The sequence below is a fragment of the Sander lucioperca genome, chromosome 5, assembly GCF_008315115.2.
Source record: "Sander lucioperca isolate FBNREF2018 chromosome 5, SLUC_FBN_1.2, whole genome shotgun sequence".
Classification (NCBI taxonomy): domain Eukaryota; kingdom Metazoa; phylum Chordata; class Actinopteri; order Perciformes; family Percidae; genus Sander; species Sander lucioperca.
In genome coordinates, this window is record NC_050177.1 from 621,084 (window position 1) to 637,068 (window position 15,985).

The 15,985-nt window shown below is 41.7% G+C and overlaps 1 protein-coding gene across 1 annotated transcript in view; it reads right to left on the minus strand.

The window, feature by feature from the left end:
- Window positions 1-15,985, minus strand: part of slc8a2b (solute carrier family 8 member 2b) — a 181,625-nt gene that overhangs the window by 106,617 nt on the left and 59,023 nt on the right. Inside the window, exon 2 of the mRNA XM_031304158.2 lies at window positions 12,107-12,144. The gene's annotated coding sequence lies outside the window, so the exon portion shown is untranslated. The remainder of the gene's footprint in view (window positions 1-12,106; window positions 12,145-15,985) is intronic.

A 15,985-nucleotide genomic window follows, 5' to 3' on the forward strand; every position in this document is an offset into this window, starting at 1 on the left:
TATAAAAAGAGATAAAACATACAGTATGTTACCTGGTGTTCATGGCTCATCTAACTAACATTTAACCTAAAGCAGCAAATAATGAGCTTCATCTTGAGGATGATGCTGTTGAACTCAATGTCTGGCACACTGTCTGTTTTGACGCTAACATCGGATGGCAGCAAACACTGACATTTTCAAAACAGATGGTGGCGAATGTCATAACTGATAACTGTAGAAAAACTGTGAGCTTTGCGTTTGCCCCTTTTTCAAAAAAGTAGCTACTCTATGACAAAAGCTTTCTCAGATTCATGTTTTCTCTTAACTGCACTTATGCTTCATTCATCACGTCTAGATGAAAACAAATGGACAGAAATGTACCGCAAGCAATGGATTCCCCATTTTAGGACACACAAAAAACATCCTTTCACTTAACGCACACCCTAACAGCTAATCTTCAGAGTGACATCAAATCCCCAAAGAACCATTGGCCAGGATTAATTCTAAGGTTTAAATTATTTAATTCCTCCAGCTGCAAAACAGCAGCTGGCACATCAGAGCTTAGTGACAATAAAATGGAAATGAGCTCATGTGCGTCTCATCAAACACATTAAACATGTTACTATAACTGGACACCAAAACAACCTTAAGGACTACAAAATGGTCTGGCAGTTGTTAACATCTGTACTGATGTGCAAATGCAAACAAGGTTAAAGATGACTGTAGAGGAATACAAGACGCCTCTCTCTCTCTCTCTCTCTCTCTGCAAACTTCATTGTGTGTGTGTGTGTGTGTGTGTGTGTGTGTGTGTGTGTGTGTGTGGCAATAACACTCCTTGGCATTGACGGGCTGCCCCAAATACCATTTTTGGGGCTTTGGAGGTTTGATGCTAATCAACAGGGAACTTCAGTTTAACATTGTTAAAACTGCTAATATTGGTAACGAGAGCGTTAATTGGAAGACTGTTAGGTCTTTACTGCAGCTTTCTGTGTCTGTGTGTGTGTGTGTGTGTGTGTGTGTGTGTGTGTGTGTGTGTGTGTAGGGAAATACAACATAACGCAGTAAAGACTCACTGAGCTAAAATTGAAACACTGCGCTGTAACACGTGGCTTTCGGTTTAATTCATTCATTTTTAAGGATTCTGTTATTCTACAGCACACGTCAAACTCAAGGCACGGGGGCAAAATCCGGCCCCTTGCAAATTTTGATCCGGCCCGCATATCAATTTAGGTTCACATCAAATTTTGGCCCGACTAGTTGTGCACCACACCAAAAAAAATGAGGAAACTGTTTTTCCTACTGTAATTATGCAACACTGCCGTGCAGAATTTGACAGATTTGCCGACTTTGAGATTCCTTGAGACTCCCCCAGCAGAAGCAGAGAGTTTTTTAACATTCAGGCTGTGAAACAGGTTGTGGTGAGTCGGCTGGGTGGTAGCTGCTTTTAAAAACGTAATGTTTGTCTTTCATGATTTTTTTAGGGTTTTATGCCGACCAAACTGTATGGGAGAAAGCTATATGAGACATGCAATAATACAAAGTTAATTGAATTTTTTTTGTTAAAAAAAGCATGTCAATAAACTCAACATGTCTGGCCCTTATTGTGATCGTCATTTCCAGTGTGGCCCCCAGTGAAATTGAGTTTGACACCCCTGTTCTACTGTATTGAAAAAAAAAGAAAATAAAAATCCGTCACCCAAAATTAAAAAACAAATACATACCCAACAAACGAATATTCGGGTCCAGCCCTACAACACATTATGTAAACATATAAAACAATGATTATTTGTTTTTGACTGAGATTCTGTGACTAAGGCTCAGGAGTGATCTTGCTGTTGACTAAGATCCCATTAGTCTTAGCTATTAGCACGCTTTTAAAGCCTCATGGGAGATTTACATATAGACAAACACCCCTGGAAAAATTTCAAGTTTTAAGATAAACCTGACGTTATTTTCTTGTGATAATAAACACCGCAGTTCACTTTTTTAATCAATTCATCAACACGTGCACCTTAACTACTGTACAGCTGGTGTGTCACAGCCCGGTCAGAGTGACGAAGGGATGGAGGGAGGCTAAAGAAAAAAGGTTTTGGGTGTGGGACGAAAAATCTGCACTGCAGAGAGGAATCTGCAGTTTGGAGAGATTCAAAGATATAAAGAGGAGAAAGAAAGAGAAACAGCTGCAGGAAAGAAAGAGGAGGAGGAGGAGGGTCATAAAACAGTGAAACAGAGAAAACGAATAGAGGAAGAGAAGAAAAAAAAGAGATGAAATTGCAGGGGCACTGAAACAAAATTCTAATAAGGAGACAGACAGGTGGTAAAACGTCGTCTGAATAACAAGTAAGGAGAGATTAGATGAAGAGAGTTGGAGAGGTGATAGTCATACAGGGAGAGAGAGAGGAATAGAAAAAGTGAGGAAGAGGAGGAGAGTTGGACAGCAGGACTGTGGGAAATAAAATTAACAAAAAAAAGCAAGAGGGAGGGACCGCTCGGACAGAAATGGATGGCAGGGAGAGGGGAGGAAGCCAGCGGAGGAGGAGAGAGAAAACAATCAACCTAATAGAAGTGAGAGAAAAATAGAGAAGTGGGACGAGGCAATGGAGTGAAAAGAAGGAACTAAAGAGTGTTTACTCTTGGAGCAGCGCCTTTTTCCACCAATGTACTGCTTTAAATTCACCTAGTCTCACAGTGCAGGAGAGCAGCTTCTCTACACACAATTGCATCAGTTTTTTCTCCACTTCAAAGCAGCAGCATCACTAACAGTTGTATCTGGTGGCCGATCTGATTTCAAGGAGGCCCCTTGACCAACAGCTCCCTAAACACACCGTTGCTAACAATATACTGAAGAACATAAATGAGTTGTGAAAACGTACTTTTACCAAAGAGCCTTGATAGAAATCCTGCATGTCTGTATTGCTCCAGGTCAGTGGAAAGGACTGCAGCGTGTCATTTGGTCTGCAGAGAAGGCGATTGGCTGCAATCTTCCAACGCTCCAGGACCTATAGACCCTTTGTACGTGACGTCACGCTCCACTCGCGCAAATTATGAACGCCATGACGGACGGCGGAAAAGCTATGCTGTAGATGGATGGCAAGCTAAACTCGTACGTTTTCGTTTGTGTTTGTGTTCTCACATTCACAATCTGCAGAGTAATCCTCACCAACACAAGCATGTGTATGTATTGCCTTTCTGTTTAAAATGAGTGATAAATAAAATTATCCTCAACCAGCTAGCTGCTGTGCTAACCAGCTGTCCTGCTAACAGGTCCAACCCAATGATGACCCACATAACTAGTTAACATCGGTTATTCACTGACCTAGCTACACATCCAAAAAAGAAAGCCGTTCCCTTGATCATTGAACTTAACACACATTCAAAAAATATCAGTTAAGTTAAAGATGACATGGCACGGAAAATAGCTTCAAAAAGGCCAAAAAAGTTAAGTTGACCACCGCGGAGCTCCTACCCCGGCTAGCTGACGAGCTAGCTCCTATCTCCACAGTATACATACACTCCACCTCTGGCTCTACATGCCACTGTACCTACTCTGCTGTAGCGTTCCTTTTTACTACTTTTTAACTTATTGTATTATTTTATTTAACATTTTATTTTATCTTTGTTAATACATACTGTGTGTATTGTTTATATTCTTTTTATCCCTCTTATATTTAGAGAATGTGTGACATGCACCAACAACACCAAGACAAATTCCTTATATGTGTAAAAAACGTACTTGGCAATAAAGCCCTTTCTGATTGTGATTCTGATCAAGATGTTGGGTCTGGGAACTCACCATTGGCAGGGCTCAATCCGAGGGGCGGGATAAACGGTTGTCTTTCAAATTCCCTCTGCACGCAATAGGATAGCTCTACAACCAGGCAGAGCTAGTTGATAGATAAAACTTTTGCCGTATCCGGTCGGCAAAACTCCGAACACACCTTCCTTTTTTAAGAATGACTTCAGTGCTGTTCTTTGTTCTTTTCTGAAAGAAAAGCTTAAGGCCGGATACACACTGGCTGCGTCGCTTGAGCGTGTCCGCTGCGTGGCGTGTCCATTTATATTTTGGCTCCCATGTTAACAGTTTAGAGCTTACACACTGCCTGCATGTCACACACGTCTCAGGCACAGCTCGAGCCCCGCCGAAAACGCGTGCATGCTAGAAATAGGACCTACTCCTATTTTTCACGCGACACGCAAGCGTGTTGGCAAAATAGAATAGGAAAAGATGTTTATATGTCATTTTGACACTAATACATATTAATAAATGACATTTTGATGTTTGAAAGTCTCTAGGTTTTGATATAAATGCAGATATAAATGTAATAAAAAAAAAAAAAAACGATTTTCTAATATTGCACCTGTCAATACAGAACGAAATATTCTGTAGCCTATTTTGCTGTCAATACTGCCAACTGTCTTTGCTGTAATCAAATCAGGCTATATTTATGTTTAACATGGTATTTCATTTTATTAATGAGCAGCAGCAGACATGTTTCTGGTGTGTAAAGACATAGAAAAATCCACGCAGCCACCATGCAGCTGACATGCAACAGAACCGCCATGCTCACGCCACGCAGCCAGTGTGTAGCCAGCCTAACTCCAAGTCTTCCAGAGTCGCGGCCAAAGCCGATTCAAAAGACCGCCGTTCCCAGCAGCAGCAGCCATAAGCCCGCCCATCAACTCTATACACAATGTGATTGGACCGGCCAGAGTTTGGTATTTCCAGCTCGCAAGCCAACAGACAGTTGCTAGACGAACCTGGCTGCAAATTACATTTGCTGCCGCTAGGGTGCGTCTAGATTTCTTGGCTATGCCAGATGGTCTAAGAGCTTTGGAAAAACTCTCCCCGACCACACCTGTCCAATGTCAGGTTCGGGTGTCCGACAATTTCTGTATCTTTTTTTTATTTTATTTTTAAACGACAACCTGACATTCACATCCAATTCATGCTGTGATTGGTCAGTTGAGTGGAAGGGAGAAAGTAAGCAGGGTTTGAACTTGTGTCTCAGTCTATCTTTATGTGAACAACAGAGAACAACACTATAAATGTCTTTCAGAAGAGACTGTCTGAAAATGTACGCCGTGATCTCCGTACAGAAGCCCATGAATTTAAATGATATTGCATCTCTGGCTCTCTACGATGGCTGGCTTTCCCCCTCCTTTGACTGTGGCCGTACACAACTACACACACTTTTGGTTACCAACATGGTCAGACAACACGTCACACTAACCAGTTCTTTTCTAGCATTACCCTTAGCCCTTGCTGTCAATAGGCTTGTTCGAGATGCACCTTGCTTGTAAAGTGGATGGAGCAGGCGGCGGAAGGGGTGGGTGGGGGTCAGACAGTTTCCAGCAGCCTTCAGTCTGAACAGGAAGTCACAGAAACACTCACATCCTGTTAGGTCAGATTCTGATTTATTAAAATGTTATCAGACCCATATATCAGCTTGTACACAGTCTCCAAGTTGTTTTTATTATGACAGAGTAGCCTGTTTAAATGCTCTACGTGTGATCTATTGCTGATTTTAATGTAACAGACTGTAGGTGATCCGTAATCTGAACAGATTTTGTCTCTCTGACTTCTAAACGTCACTATCAGCCACACAACACATGTTCTGTACAGAATAAGCCTTTCAATCCGACAATTAGCAATTTAAATCCCTCCAATTCAAAAACAAAAAGTTCATATAAAACGTCATATTGTTGAGTCAATTCTGAACCAATCAGCTGTTAGATCAGCTGAGAGCCAGGTGTTTCCCATCATGCCCTGGGTCTTGCAGTCGGTGGAGAGCAACTGTGGTGCCTGGCTTTAAAAACTGCTGCCACCTTGATCTCGTGAGGGTATGGTTGCCCACGTGTGCATGACGTCAGAGCAAGGCAGGATCAAATAGGACACAAATCTAACCGGCACGCATTGGGCGGCGATCGCCAGTGAACGATTCTGCGCAGGCCTAGCTCATCTCGAATGAGCCTATTAAATGCAGTAGGGCTGTCAAAATGGGCCAAAAATGACGTTTGAATATTCCTTGTAAAAAAAAAAGAGCATAGGTTTAAATATATTTGAATATCTATTTTTGCGATGACAGAAATGGTATTGTGTTAATAAGATTCTAGCAAAGAGAAGCTCCAGGCAGCAATGTTTGTTAATGCAAACTCCACTCCTGCAGTGTGCAGACCATCTAGAAGAAAAGCTTCCTGTATGTGTGTGTGTGTGTGTGTGTGTGTGTGTGTGTGTGTGTGTGTGTGTGGAAAATGTGTCCTCCTAAACAAACATACACACATGCAGACACAGACACTTGAGTCAAGTCCTCTTCAAGTCATCATCATTTATATATCCTTGTTATGGATCACTGGGTCTCCACACACACACACACACACACACACACACACACACACACACACACACACACACACACACACACACTTAGGGCTCCTCTCAGACAGCCAATTACTTTCCCAGCACATTCCCTCCGGCCAGCGACCACTGTATCCAGGCAGAAGCCATTAGAGACGCCACACAGAAAAGTAACCTTTGGCAGAAGCGACATGTTACACATCACACTGTGCAGCCTCAAGCAGCGAGGGACTAAGTACACACGCGCTAATGTCGCTCCGACATACACAGCTGGAAATTAGAAGGGAAGTTGGTCAAGCTGCGATAGTTGATGAACCCGTTCAAATATTCAACTGGACAGCGAAGTGTTCAAAAATCATTACAGTGGAGTGAGTCACTGGATTTAAACTTTTACAATAGAGCTGCACCATAGGAGGAAAATATGCGATAACAATATCACAGCTATTAGAGTGTACTCAGTTGCGCTGTTTTCAGAATTCTGCTAAAATAGAACAAATTGCAGGTTGAATTTAAGACGAATGAAAGGAAATCGTTTCCAACAATTTATCGAACAAATATCACATTGAATTAAATATAAAAGGCAGAACTAAAAAAAGGAATGAAATTTTAAAGTGCAGTTTTCTACTGATATTTTCTTTCAATTAAAGGCCCAGACACACAGAGCCAACGGCCAACCGTCGGCAGAAAAGGCAGTTGGGCTGATCAGTCTCCCAAAATTGGTCAAAAAAGTGCCTCAGAACACACCAAAGTGACGAGACGTAATATGTCTCCATAACAGCAGGCGGCGCTAATCTGTATTGTGAAAAAAAAAATGAAAAATGAAAACCGGCAGCTGATAGGACGAACGCGTCACGTGGGTCCATAGACAGTATATAAGAATGGACCAACAGGTCCCGTTGCTCTGGACGGAGACCAGTGAAGGATATTAGAAGCACTTTTCCGGTGATGGCTGAGCGTTACTGAGCAGCCTCCAACTGAAAGAGACGACGTAGATGTGACGTGAGCAACCTGTCTGAAAGTTGTAAGTCTTCTGGTAGCTGTGCCAAGAGAAATCTCAATCATTCCCAATCTAGCAGAGACGGAGAGCGTAGGTATATGTAAGGAGATAACATGGACACAGGCTAATTACTGCTAACTAAAATGCTAGTTAACATTAGTAAACAGCTAATGTAAGTCCAAACTGCCTGCGAGCTTCTCCTAATTCCTCTACTATGAGACAGTAAGTCCCGTGGTTATGACACAATCGTTAGCCTATTTTTACAAAAACGTCTGCTATGGAGCCATAACGTGAGGTACAAGGTAATGGAGCCTTTTATACATTGTCGTGTTTCTTTAGAAATAAACAACGGACAAATAGAGTCTTTAAACGCTTCAAATGTAAAGTTATTCGCTCTCAAAGTGGCGTCAAAATGAATGGCAGTCAATGGGATTCTAACGTCGGGTGATCGCTTTGTAGCATCAAAATGGCGCCATAGGAGGTTCGAGCTCTGAAGCGAAGCTTTCCCCCTTGCGTGGGTCTGGTTTCTCCGGAAATTCAAAGACAGACTGTCATGGCGGCTTGTTCAGAATACGATCTCATATTGTACTAAAATAGTTCACCGAAACGTGTTTCTGAAAACATTTTAATCGAGACATAGGCCGTGCAGTTGCTGAATCTGTCTTCATTTCAGATCAACAAAGGTCAGTTTAAAAAAATTTCATCAGATTTTGAGAGACTCTAGTCACGCTCATTCCGCTCCCCGTTTCCGGGTTAGCACTCTACCAATCAGATGGGTCATTTGAGTCCGACTGCCGGCAGTGCCCGCCCCACCGATTCAACATGTCAAATCGGCCAAAATGAAGGCCGACGGCCCCTCGGACGGACGACGGCACGGAACACACCGAACAGACTCGAGTCACTGACCTCGCCAGACTGTCCAACGGCCGATTATCGGCTCTGTGTGTCCGGGACTTAACACAAAAAAATCTCTGAGTGTCTTTCGCAATATGTTGCAGCCTTTCGCGATGTGTTTATTACGGCAGTTGATATCGCAATAGTCTATATCCTCAACGTTCCACTTCCGGGATTGCTCCGGTGCTACCGGAAATTCCGCCAGATGTCCCTCATTTAGGCCGGATGTCCGTTACCTTAGGCTTTCTTATGTTGGCGTTTTAAATTCCGGTGGATTTCTGAGGACTATGGTTAACTGCTCCTCAGATCTCTGCAGGGTAAATCCAGACAGCTAGCTAGACTATCTGTCCAGTCTGAGTTTTCTGTTGCACAACTAAAACTACCTTTTAAGATACACGTTCCACCAAAACAAGTTCCTTCCCGAGGCTATTTTGCAGCGGCACCGTGGCTCTGTCCGGCGCTTAGCACCGCCCAAGACGATTATGATTGGTTCAAAGAAATGCCAATAAACCAGAGCACGTTTTTCTCCCATCCCAGAATGCTGTGTGGACTAGCCAGACCCTCCAACACAGTGCTGTGGTGGAAGGTCTGGCAAAGCGAGACTAATATTGCGAAGAAAAAAAACGATATACTGTGCAGCTCTATTTTACAATCAAACTTTAAGTAAATGGGCCAATAAACAAATCAACTTGATTTTACTGGTTAAGATTTTTTTTTTTTACATAAACCTGGCTTAAAAAGGGGGTAACGCATGCTTTCGTATTGGACATGAAGAAGAATTCTGCCAAGACAGAAATCCAATACCAAGAGCTGTGAATAACATGCCAGAAATCCACACTGGACGCATTGATTTCATGTCTTTTCACACATAGGAGTTTAAGCTCTTTCTAATGGAGAAATATTGATTATGCTTCAATCTTTTTCATCCCATAACTCAAAGCTACTGGTGTGCATCAATCTGAGTTGTTCAGTGAAAGTAATGAATTGGATTGTTGAGAAGCAGCAGCATAAAAAGTGATATTGTTCTGTCCCTGGAGGTAACAAGGTTATGAGTTTAAATCACCCCCGGCTCACCGATTTGTATTCTACAAACAGAGGGACTGGAAGGGGAAATATGAAAGCCTCTGGCAAACAATGCTTGGATGATTAGAGGAAGATGTGTTTCTCTGAGTGTGTGGAAGAAGCAGCTGGTGACGCACATGCACTGTGCATGAATACTGTTTCAGTCTAAAGATACATTTCCGGTTTCAAAAACCTGAATGGAAACGCTTTAAATAAAAGCAAATAGCACAAAGGTTTTTGCTCATGCCTGAGGAGGAAAAGATGACCAATCAACAAAGAAAAGAAGCAATAAAAGCTGACGAAAACACTTCACTCCAGCAGAAATACCCCAAAAAAATAAAATAAATAAAAAAAAACAGCACTGGCACCAAGAGAAACCAGTGGTCATCTACGACGTAACCCTGACTCGGGTTTGGCCACACACACACACACACACACACACACACACACACACACACGTTGAGAGAGAGAGGTGTCTTGTATTCCTCTACAGTCATCTTTAAACTTGTTTGCATTTGCACATCAGTACAGATGTTTACAACTGCCAGACCATTTTGTAGTCCTTAAGGTTGTTTTGGTGTCCATTTTATTGTCACTAAGCTCTGATGTGAAAATTCATGTGACAATATGAATTCACACACACACATTCTAAGAAATGTTGCTCTGAGGCAATAAAGTTAATAAAAATAAAATGTGAAACAATGAGATTAATAAAATGCAAATGAGGAGTAGGTAATTCATACATTTCTTTCACTTTGGGCAAATATGGAGAGAGAAGAGAAGAAATGGCGTGAGCATTAATCATTTTGATGAGGGGTAATTATTTGAATACCCTCTCGTTCCATTGGACTGTTACCTGCGTCATTACAGGTTAGTCCTCCAATCAGAAATAATTTAAATCATTTTATTGTCTGAACAGTGCTGATGGTGCCCATTCACTGTCACCATTGCATCTCAGAGATGGAGGACAGGAAGGAGGACATGTAAAATGACTGAAACTCAGTGCAGGAGATTGACTGTCTTTAGGATTTAAGGGCAGCGGTTCTGTAATCAGGGAGAGATACCGAGTGAAATAATGTATGAAATGATTAAAAAAAGGACAGAGACAAAGACAGATGATGAAAAAAATCAAGAGAAAAGCAAGTGCTAAGAATCATAAAATTATGCAAAAATCAAAAAGGAAAAAAAAAAAAGTTGGTTTGATTTTCTTAATACTGCAAAAAAAAAGCGTGTGATTAATGCTTCAGTCAGATTGCACAGTAGTGCAGTTCAACAGAGATAATAACATCTTACAAACACTTTCCTTCACTGCTAACAGCTGTCACATTTTCTGCCCGTCTGGATGTTGTTATTCTTTTCAACCACCTAAATGGAAATGTACAGTGCTCAGCATAAATGAATACACCCATGCTAAATTTGACTAAAAAGAGGAATAAAAAAAATCATCTTTTGGAAATTTTTGGTTTTATTTCAGTTATCCTAATAGCTGGTTTGATTTGCATTGAGAGATGATCTTATGGAAAGTACCCCATGCCAATCTCTAGGTATGGTGAAGGGGATGTGATGATGTGGGGCTATTTTAATTCCAAAGGCCAAGGGAACTTTATCAGGATGCATAGTATCCTGGATCCATGAAATAACTGGCCTTTAAAAATAAACATCTGCCTGCCTCTATGGGAATTTAACATAGGGGTGTACTGACTTATGCCCCCTGTATTTTAAGGAAGAAAATGTATTTATTCACGATACATTATTCATTCACAAAGAAAATTGGTGTCCTTAAAGATTGGATTTTTCCTCATTTTTTTAATTAAGGCATTAAGATCAATTTCCAAAAGATGATTTTTTTATTCCTCTTTTTAGTCAAATTTAGCATGGGTGTATTCACTTATGCTGAGCACTGTATCTAAAGATATTTTATGTAGAAATGCTCAAACATTATCACACTGAATTAAAAGCACTGATTTATAGAAGAGCAACACCCTATATGTCTAAATGAAATTCAGATGTTGGCATCTTCACAATAAAAACTCTCTTTTTGTTTTCCTTAAAAAGATACAGACTGGCTCGTACAGCAAACGTGAGCGTGGCGTGAGAAGTTTTTGAAGTTTACAGATTTGCAGATTTTCTGGGTATCAAACTTTCAAATTGTTGTAATTTGGGAATCCAGACTACCGTAACTAAAATATGCTTGAAGGCTGAACGCAAATACATCGAGTGAAATGAAAGAAAACAGAGAGATATTGTGAAGCAATGATCAAAACTGGAGAAGCGGGAACAGAAAGCAGAAATTGAGAAAAAGAAAGCAACAAAAATAAATGCTGCAAAAGGTAGTAGCGATAGCCTGTTTGTCATTGGCAACAAGTCCCCGCTCTCCCATTACAGGCTGCTACATTACATAAAGCCCCGAGGGAAAAAAACACACACACACACACACACACACACACACAGGTTCGCTGAGTGTGACCATCGACAACCCAATCGCTGGTATTCACACAGCATGCACGCCAACACACTTGCACACAAACACTACGTACATTAAACTGCAGTCAGAAAAGTACACACACACACACACACACACGTCCTTGGTTTCCTGGCAGCAGATAACAGCAGTGAGATGTTTAGTATTCAGAGTGGGAAGGAAACCAGAAGAGAGAGTGAGCTGGCTCCAGCAACAAAGCAGCCTCTTCCTGACTCCCTCAATGAGCCTGCTTAAGAGAGTGTGTGTGTGTGTGTGTGTGTGTGTGTGTGTGTGTGTGTGTGTGTGTGTGTGTGTGTGTGTGTGTGTACCCTTTATTCCCAAAAGGCAGTTTACTTACCCAAACCAAACTCATGGGGTCGTGGGGGTTCAGCTGCCCTGAAACAGTTAAAGAAATTGAATTAGTCGACACCCTGAACACAGTACTTTCGTTTGTTTATGTTATTTAGACTTTACTTACAAAAATAATTTACAAGCATAAACATGAACAAATCAGAGTGCAGGTCTTGAAGACAATGTAAAATGTAATGTCACTTCTCAAATGAAGTACTGCATCACATTTTCAACACACACACATACACACACAACATTTACACAAACACATTTATACACCATTCCCTCGGAGACCAGGCTGCAGCATCTTTCAACACCAGAGCAATTTCTTTTCAGCCTCAATGTCCTGAGAGAGTCAGCCAAAAGAAAACCATCCCAATTCAATAGAGAACCTGTTTAGCTAAGGGGGATTTATTTCTACTGCAAGTATCGAAAATCATTAATAGAATCAGAAAGCAAAAAAATATTTCTGTCAAGTAGGGCTGGGTATCATTCAAAAATGTACCGATACCAATATCGTGACTTTGATACCGGTTCCTAAACGATACTTTTTTTAGATACCGATTTTATAAAACAAAAAGAAAGTTACAACATTACGGCATAAATCTTTTTATTTTTCAGCTCCTACTACGTGAGCCCTGTCTCTGTGCATAGTGTAGAGTTTTCCCTGTGTGTCTCTACGACGTGCAACATTAGACCGCCAATCAGCAGCATTATTAGATCTTGTTAGAAGCATGCTGCATGCTTATTGGCTCACTGAATCTGATAAGGTGTACTCCTAAGGTAATGAGATTGGGTATGGAATGACGAGGCATTTTTTGATACTCAGTACTTTAGAGGCAATTCAGTCGGTAACTAAAAGTATTAAATTTGGTACCCAGCACTACTGTTAAGAACACAGAGGACTCTTAAGATGGTCTGAAAGCCGGGTGGCAGCACAATGTGTCTGGCTGACATCTCACAGTGGAGGTCGACACACCACCTGAAGCTCAATCTGCACAAAACTGAGCCGCTCCATCCACAACCTCTTCATCAACATGGAGAACTCTGTGGTGTCCACAGCTCAGACTGCGAGGTGTGACGCTGGATGAGATATGTTTTAAGCGTTCACTAAAGCGTATGTCATGCAATAGAGATAATAAAGACAAAGGGAATGGTCAAAGTTCTCATATTGATATTTAAGTTGTTGATCGTTTCACGAAGTCACCTCATGCATTGAGTAGCATGCGAGAAAACATTCCGTATTTTAAGTTTACAGTAGTTTCCTGAGGTAGCCTTTGAGCGGCACAGTGAACTCAGTCTATAGCTAGTTAGTCTATATACACTACGTTCCACTTCCGGGATTGCTGCGGTGCCGGCGGGAATTCCACCAGATGTCCCTCATTTAGGCCGGATGTCCGTTACCCTCCGCTTTCTTTATGTTGGCATTCTAAACTCTGGTGGAGTTATGAGGACTATGGTTAACAGCTCCTCAGATCTCTGCAGGGTAAATCCAGACAGCTAGCTAGACTATCTGTCCAATCTGAGACTAAAACTACTTTTGAACGTACACGTTCCACCGAAACAAGTTCCTTCCCGAGGCTATTTTGCAGAGGTGCCGTGGCTCTGTCCGGCGCTTAGCACCGCCCAAGATGATTGTGATTGGTTTAAAGAAATGCCAATAAACCAGAGCACGTTTTTCTCCCATCCCAGAATGCTGTGTGGACTAGCCAGACCCTCCTCCGCAGCACTGTGGGGGAAGGTCTGGCAATGCGAGACTAATAACTGTTAACTAATAAAGATGACAAGGCAGAAACACATCCTTTCATATTATAGTTAGAGATGACTAATGTATGTCAACTTGCCACCTTAGGAACATTGATTAAATAACCTTTGAAACGAGCCACAGTTGAACTTAAACAGATAGCACTACACCGCTGATGATAAGAGGGGCCCAGCGACTCAACAAATCCCTGACATCAGCAGAAACCCTGCACATCTTCCGCCGCGGACTGAAAACTCAGACTGCATCTTGGCCCATTAAAAGATGAAATCTTGTGTTTCTAAAAAACATATAGCCCTTGAAGCAGTTTTACTTCTTTGTTGAATGGGTGGTATCTTCATTGTTGAATGCACTTATGTAAATCGCTTGGGATGAAAGCGTCAGCTCAATGAATGTAAAGTAAAAGAGGTGTTTACTCATTTGTCTTGAGTGTTGAATGTGTGTTTTAGTGCCGATTACTTCAGCACCGACAGAGTTAGACAGTGAAAATGCAACGGTGTGCAATGGATTTATCAGCTTTAATCCTTTAAAATCCTCTAAATGTCTGTACTTAATTTATTCCAGCAGCCATAGTTTTGTGTTCTTTCCTTCTCTTAGTAAATAAAATATAGTTTATAGGAGAACCTGTCCGAGAGCATCCAGCCTTAGAAAGCGTGGGAATTTGAAGGTCTCAGCGGGCTGCGGGGGCTTGCCAAGGCTTCATTAGCTTACTCACCAACCTGTCCGTCTCCCTGTCTGTCCGTCTAACTACCTCTCTGTCTGTCTGGCTTTCTTCTTACTGAGACGTGCCTGAGCTTGTGATGAGGGCTTCTGTCTTCACCGAACGAGGCGGTGTAGATTGGATTATTGATCCGTGTGCACAAAAGAAAGAGAAAAGAAAGTATGTACGTGCGAAAGAGAGACACAAGAAACGAGAAGAATGATGACAGAGTAAAAAAAAAAAAAAAGGTAAAAAATAAAAAGTCGGCTGACAGATGAAAGAAATCTCCATAATGAGAAAGAGAGAGACGAGTGTGTTCCCACAAAGTACATGTAAGGATCTTAAAAGACGCATTCAAGTCTGTACTCTACTGTTGTGTCACAGATTTGATCAGAAGGTAGCTTTTTTTTCCCCCCAATCAAGGTTTTTGGGCCCCGACGTGGTCATCTGCCGATACCGATTCTGAACCAATACTTACATTTACGTGTAAATTGAATATGTATCTGACACATTAAAATGAGAGTAGCCTATTAAATGTGACACTTATTTTTTTTTACGTGCAACTAGATCCAATTACTGAAGGTCCTGGTTCAAAACTGTTGAATTTATAAGCTTAAATTATTGATATAATATGAATGAAAAATTTATTCGGAGAATGCATCTGCTGAAACTAGTTTCGCATTGCCAGACCTTCCTCCACAGTGCTGCGGAGGAAGGTCTGGCTAGTCCACACAGCATTCTGGGATGGGAGAAAAACATGCTCTGGTTTATTGGCATTTCTTTAGGGCCGGATGGAGCAACTGTGCCGCTGCAAAATAGCCTCGGGAAGGAACTTGTTTTGGTGGAACGTGTACGTTCAAAAGTAGTTTTAGTCGTGCAACAGAAAACTCAGATTGGACAGATCCAGCTGTCTGGATTTACCCTACAGAGATCTGAGGAGCAGTTTTACAGCAGCTCCGTGCGGAGCTTAGCGCCGCCCAAGATGATTGTGATAGGTTTAAAGAAATGCCAATAAACCAGAGCACATTTTTCTCCCATCCTGGAATGCTGTGTGGACTAGCCAGACCTTCCTCGGGTTCGCAGCATGTGGATGGTCTGGCAAAGCGAGACTAATGCCGCGTTCTATTTACCTCGCAACTCGTTTTTTACGAGGTCAAAGTCGTAAACACGCCCCCAGACCTCGTATTTACGAGCTCGGAACTCGTACAACCTCGCAGTAGCCCGAGTTCAAAATCCAACATGGCTGCCCCCTGGTATCAACAGTTGTGAAAGCTGCAGTAACATAAAGTTATCAGCACTTCTGTCTTATTTGTGTCTCACTAAATCAGTCGTTCACACAGGCATGTTCAACTTCTATCTGTGGACATGTTGTTACGCTGTTTGCATGCACAAAAAACGGCGTAATGCGTTGTTATCAACTGGTA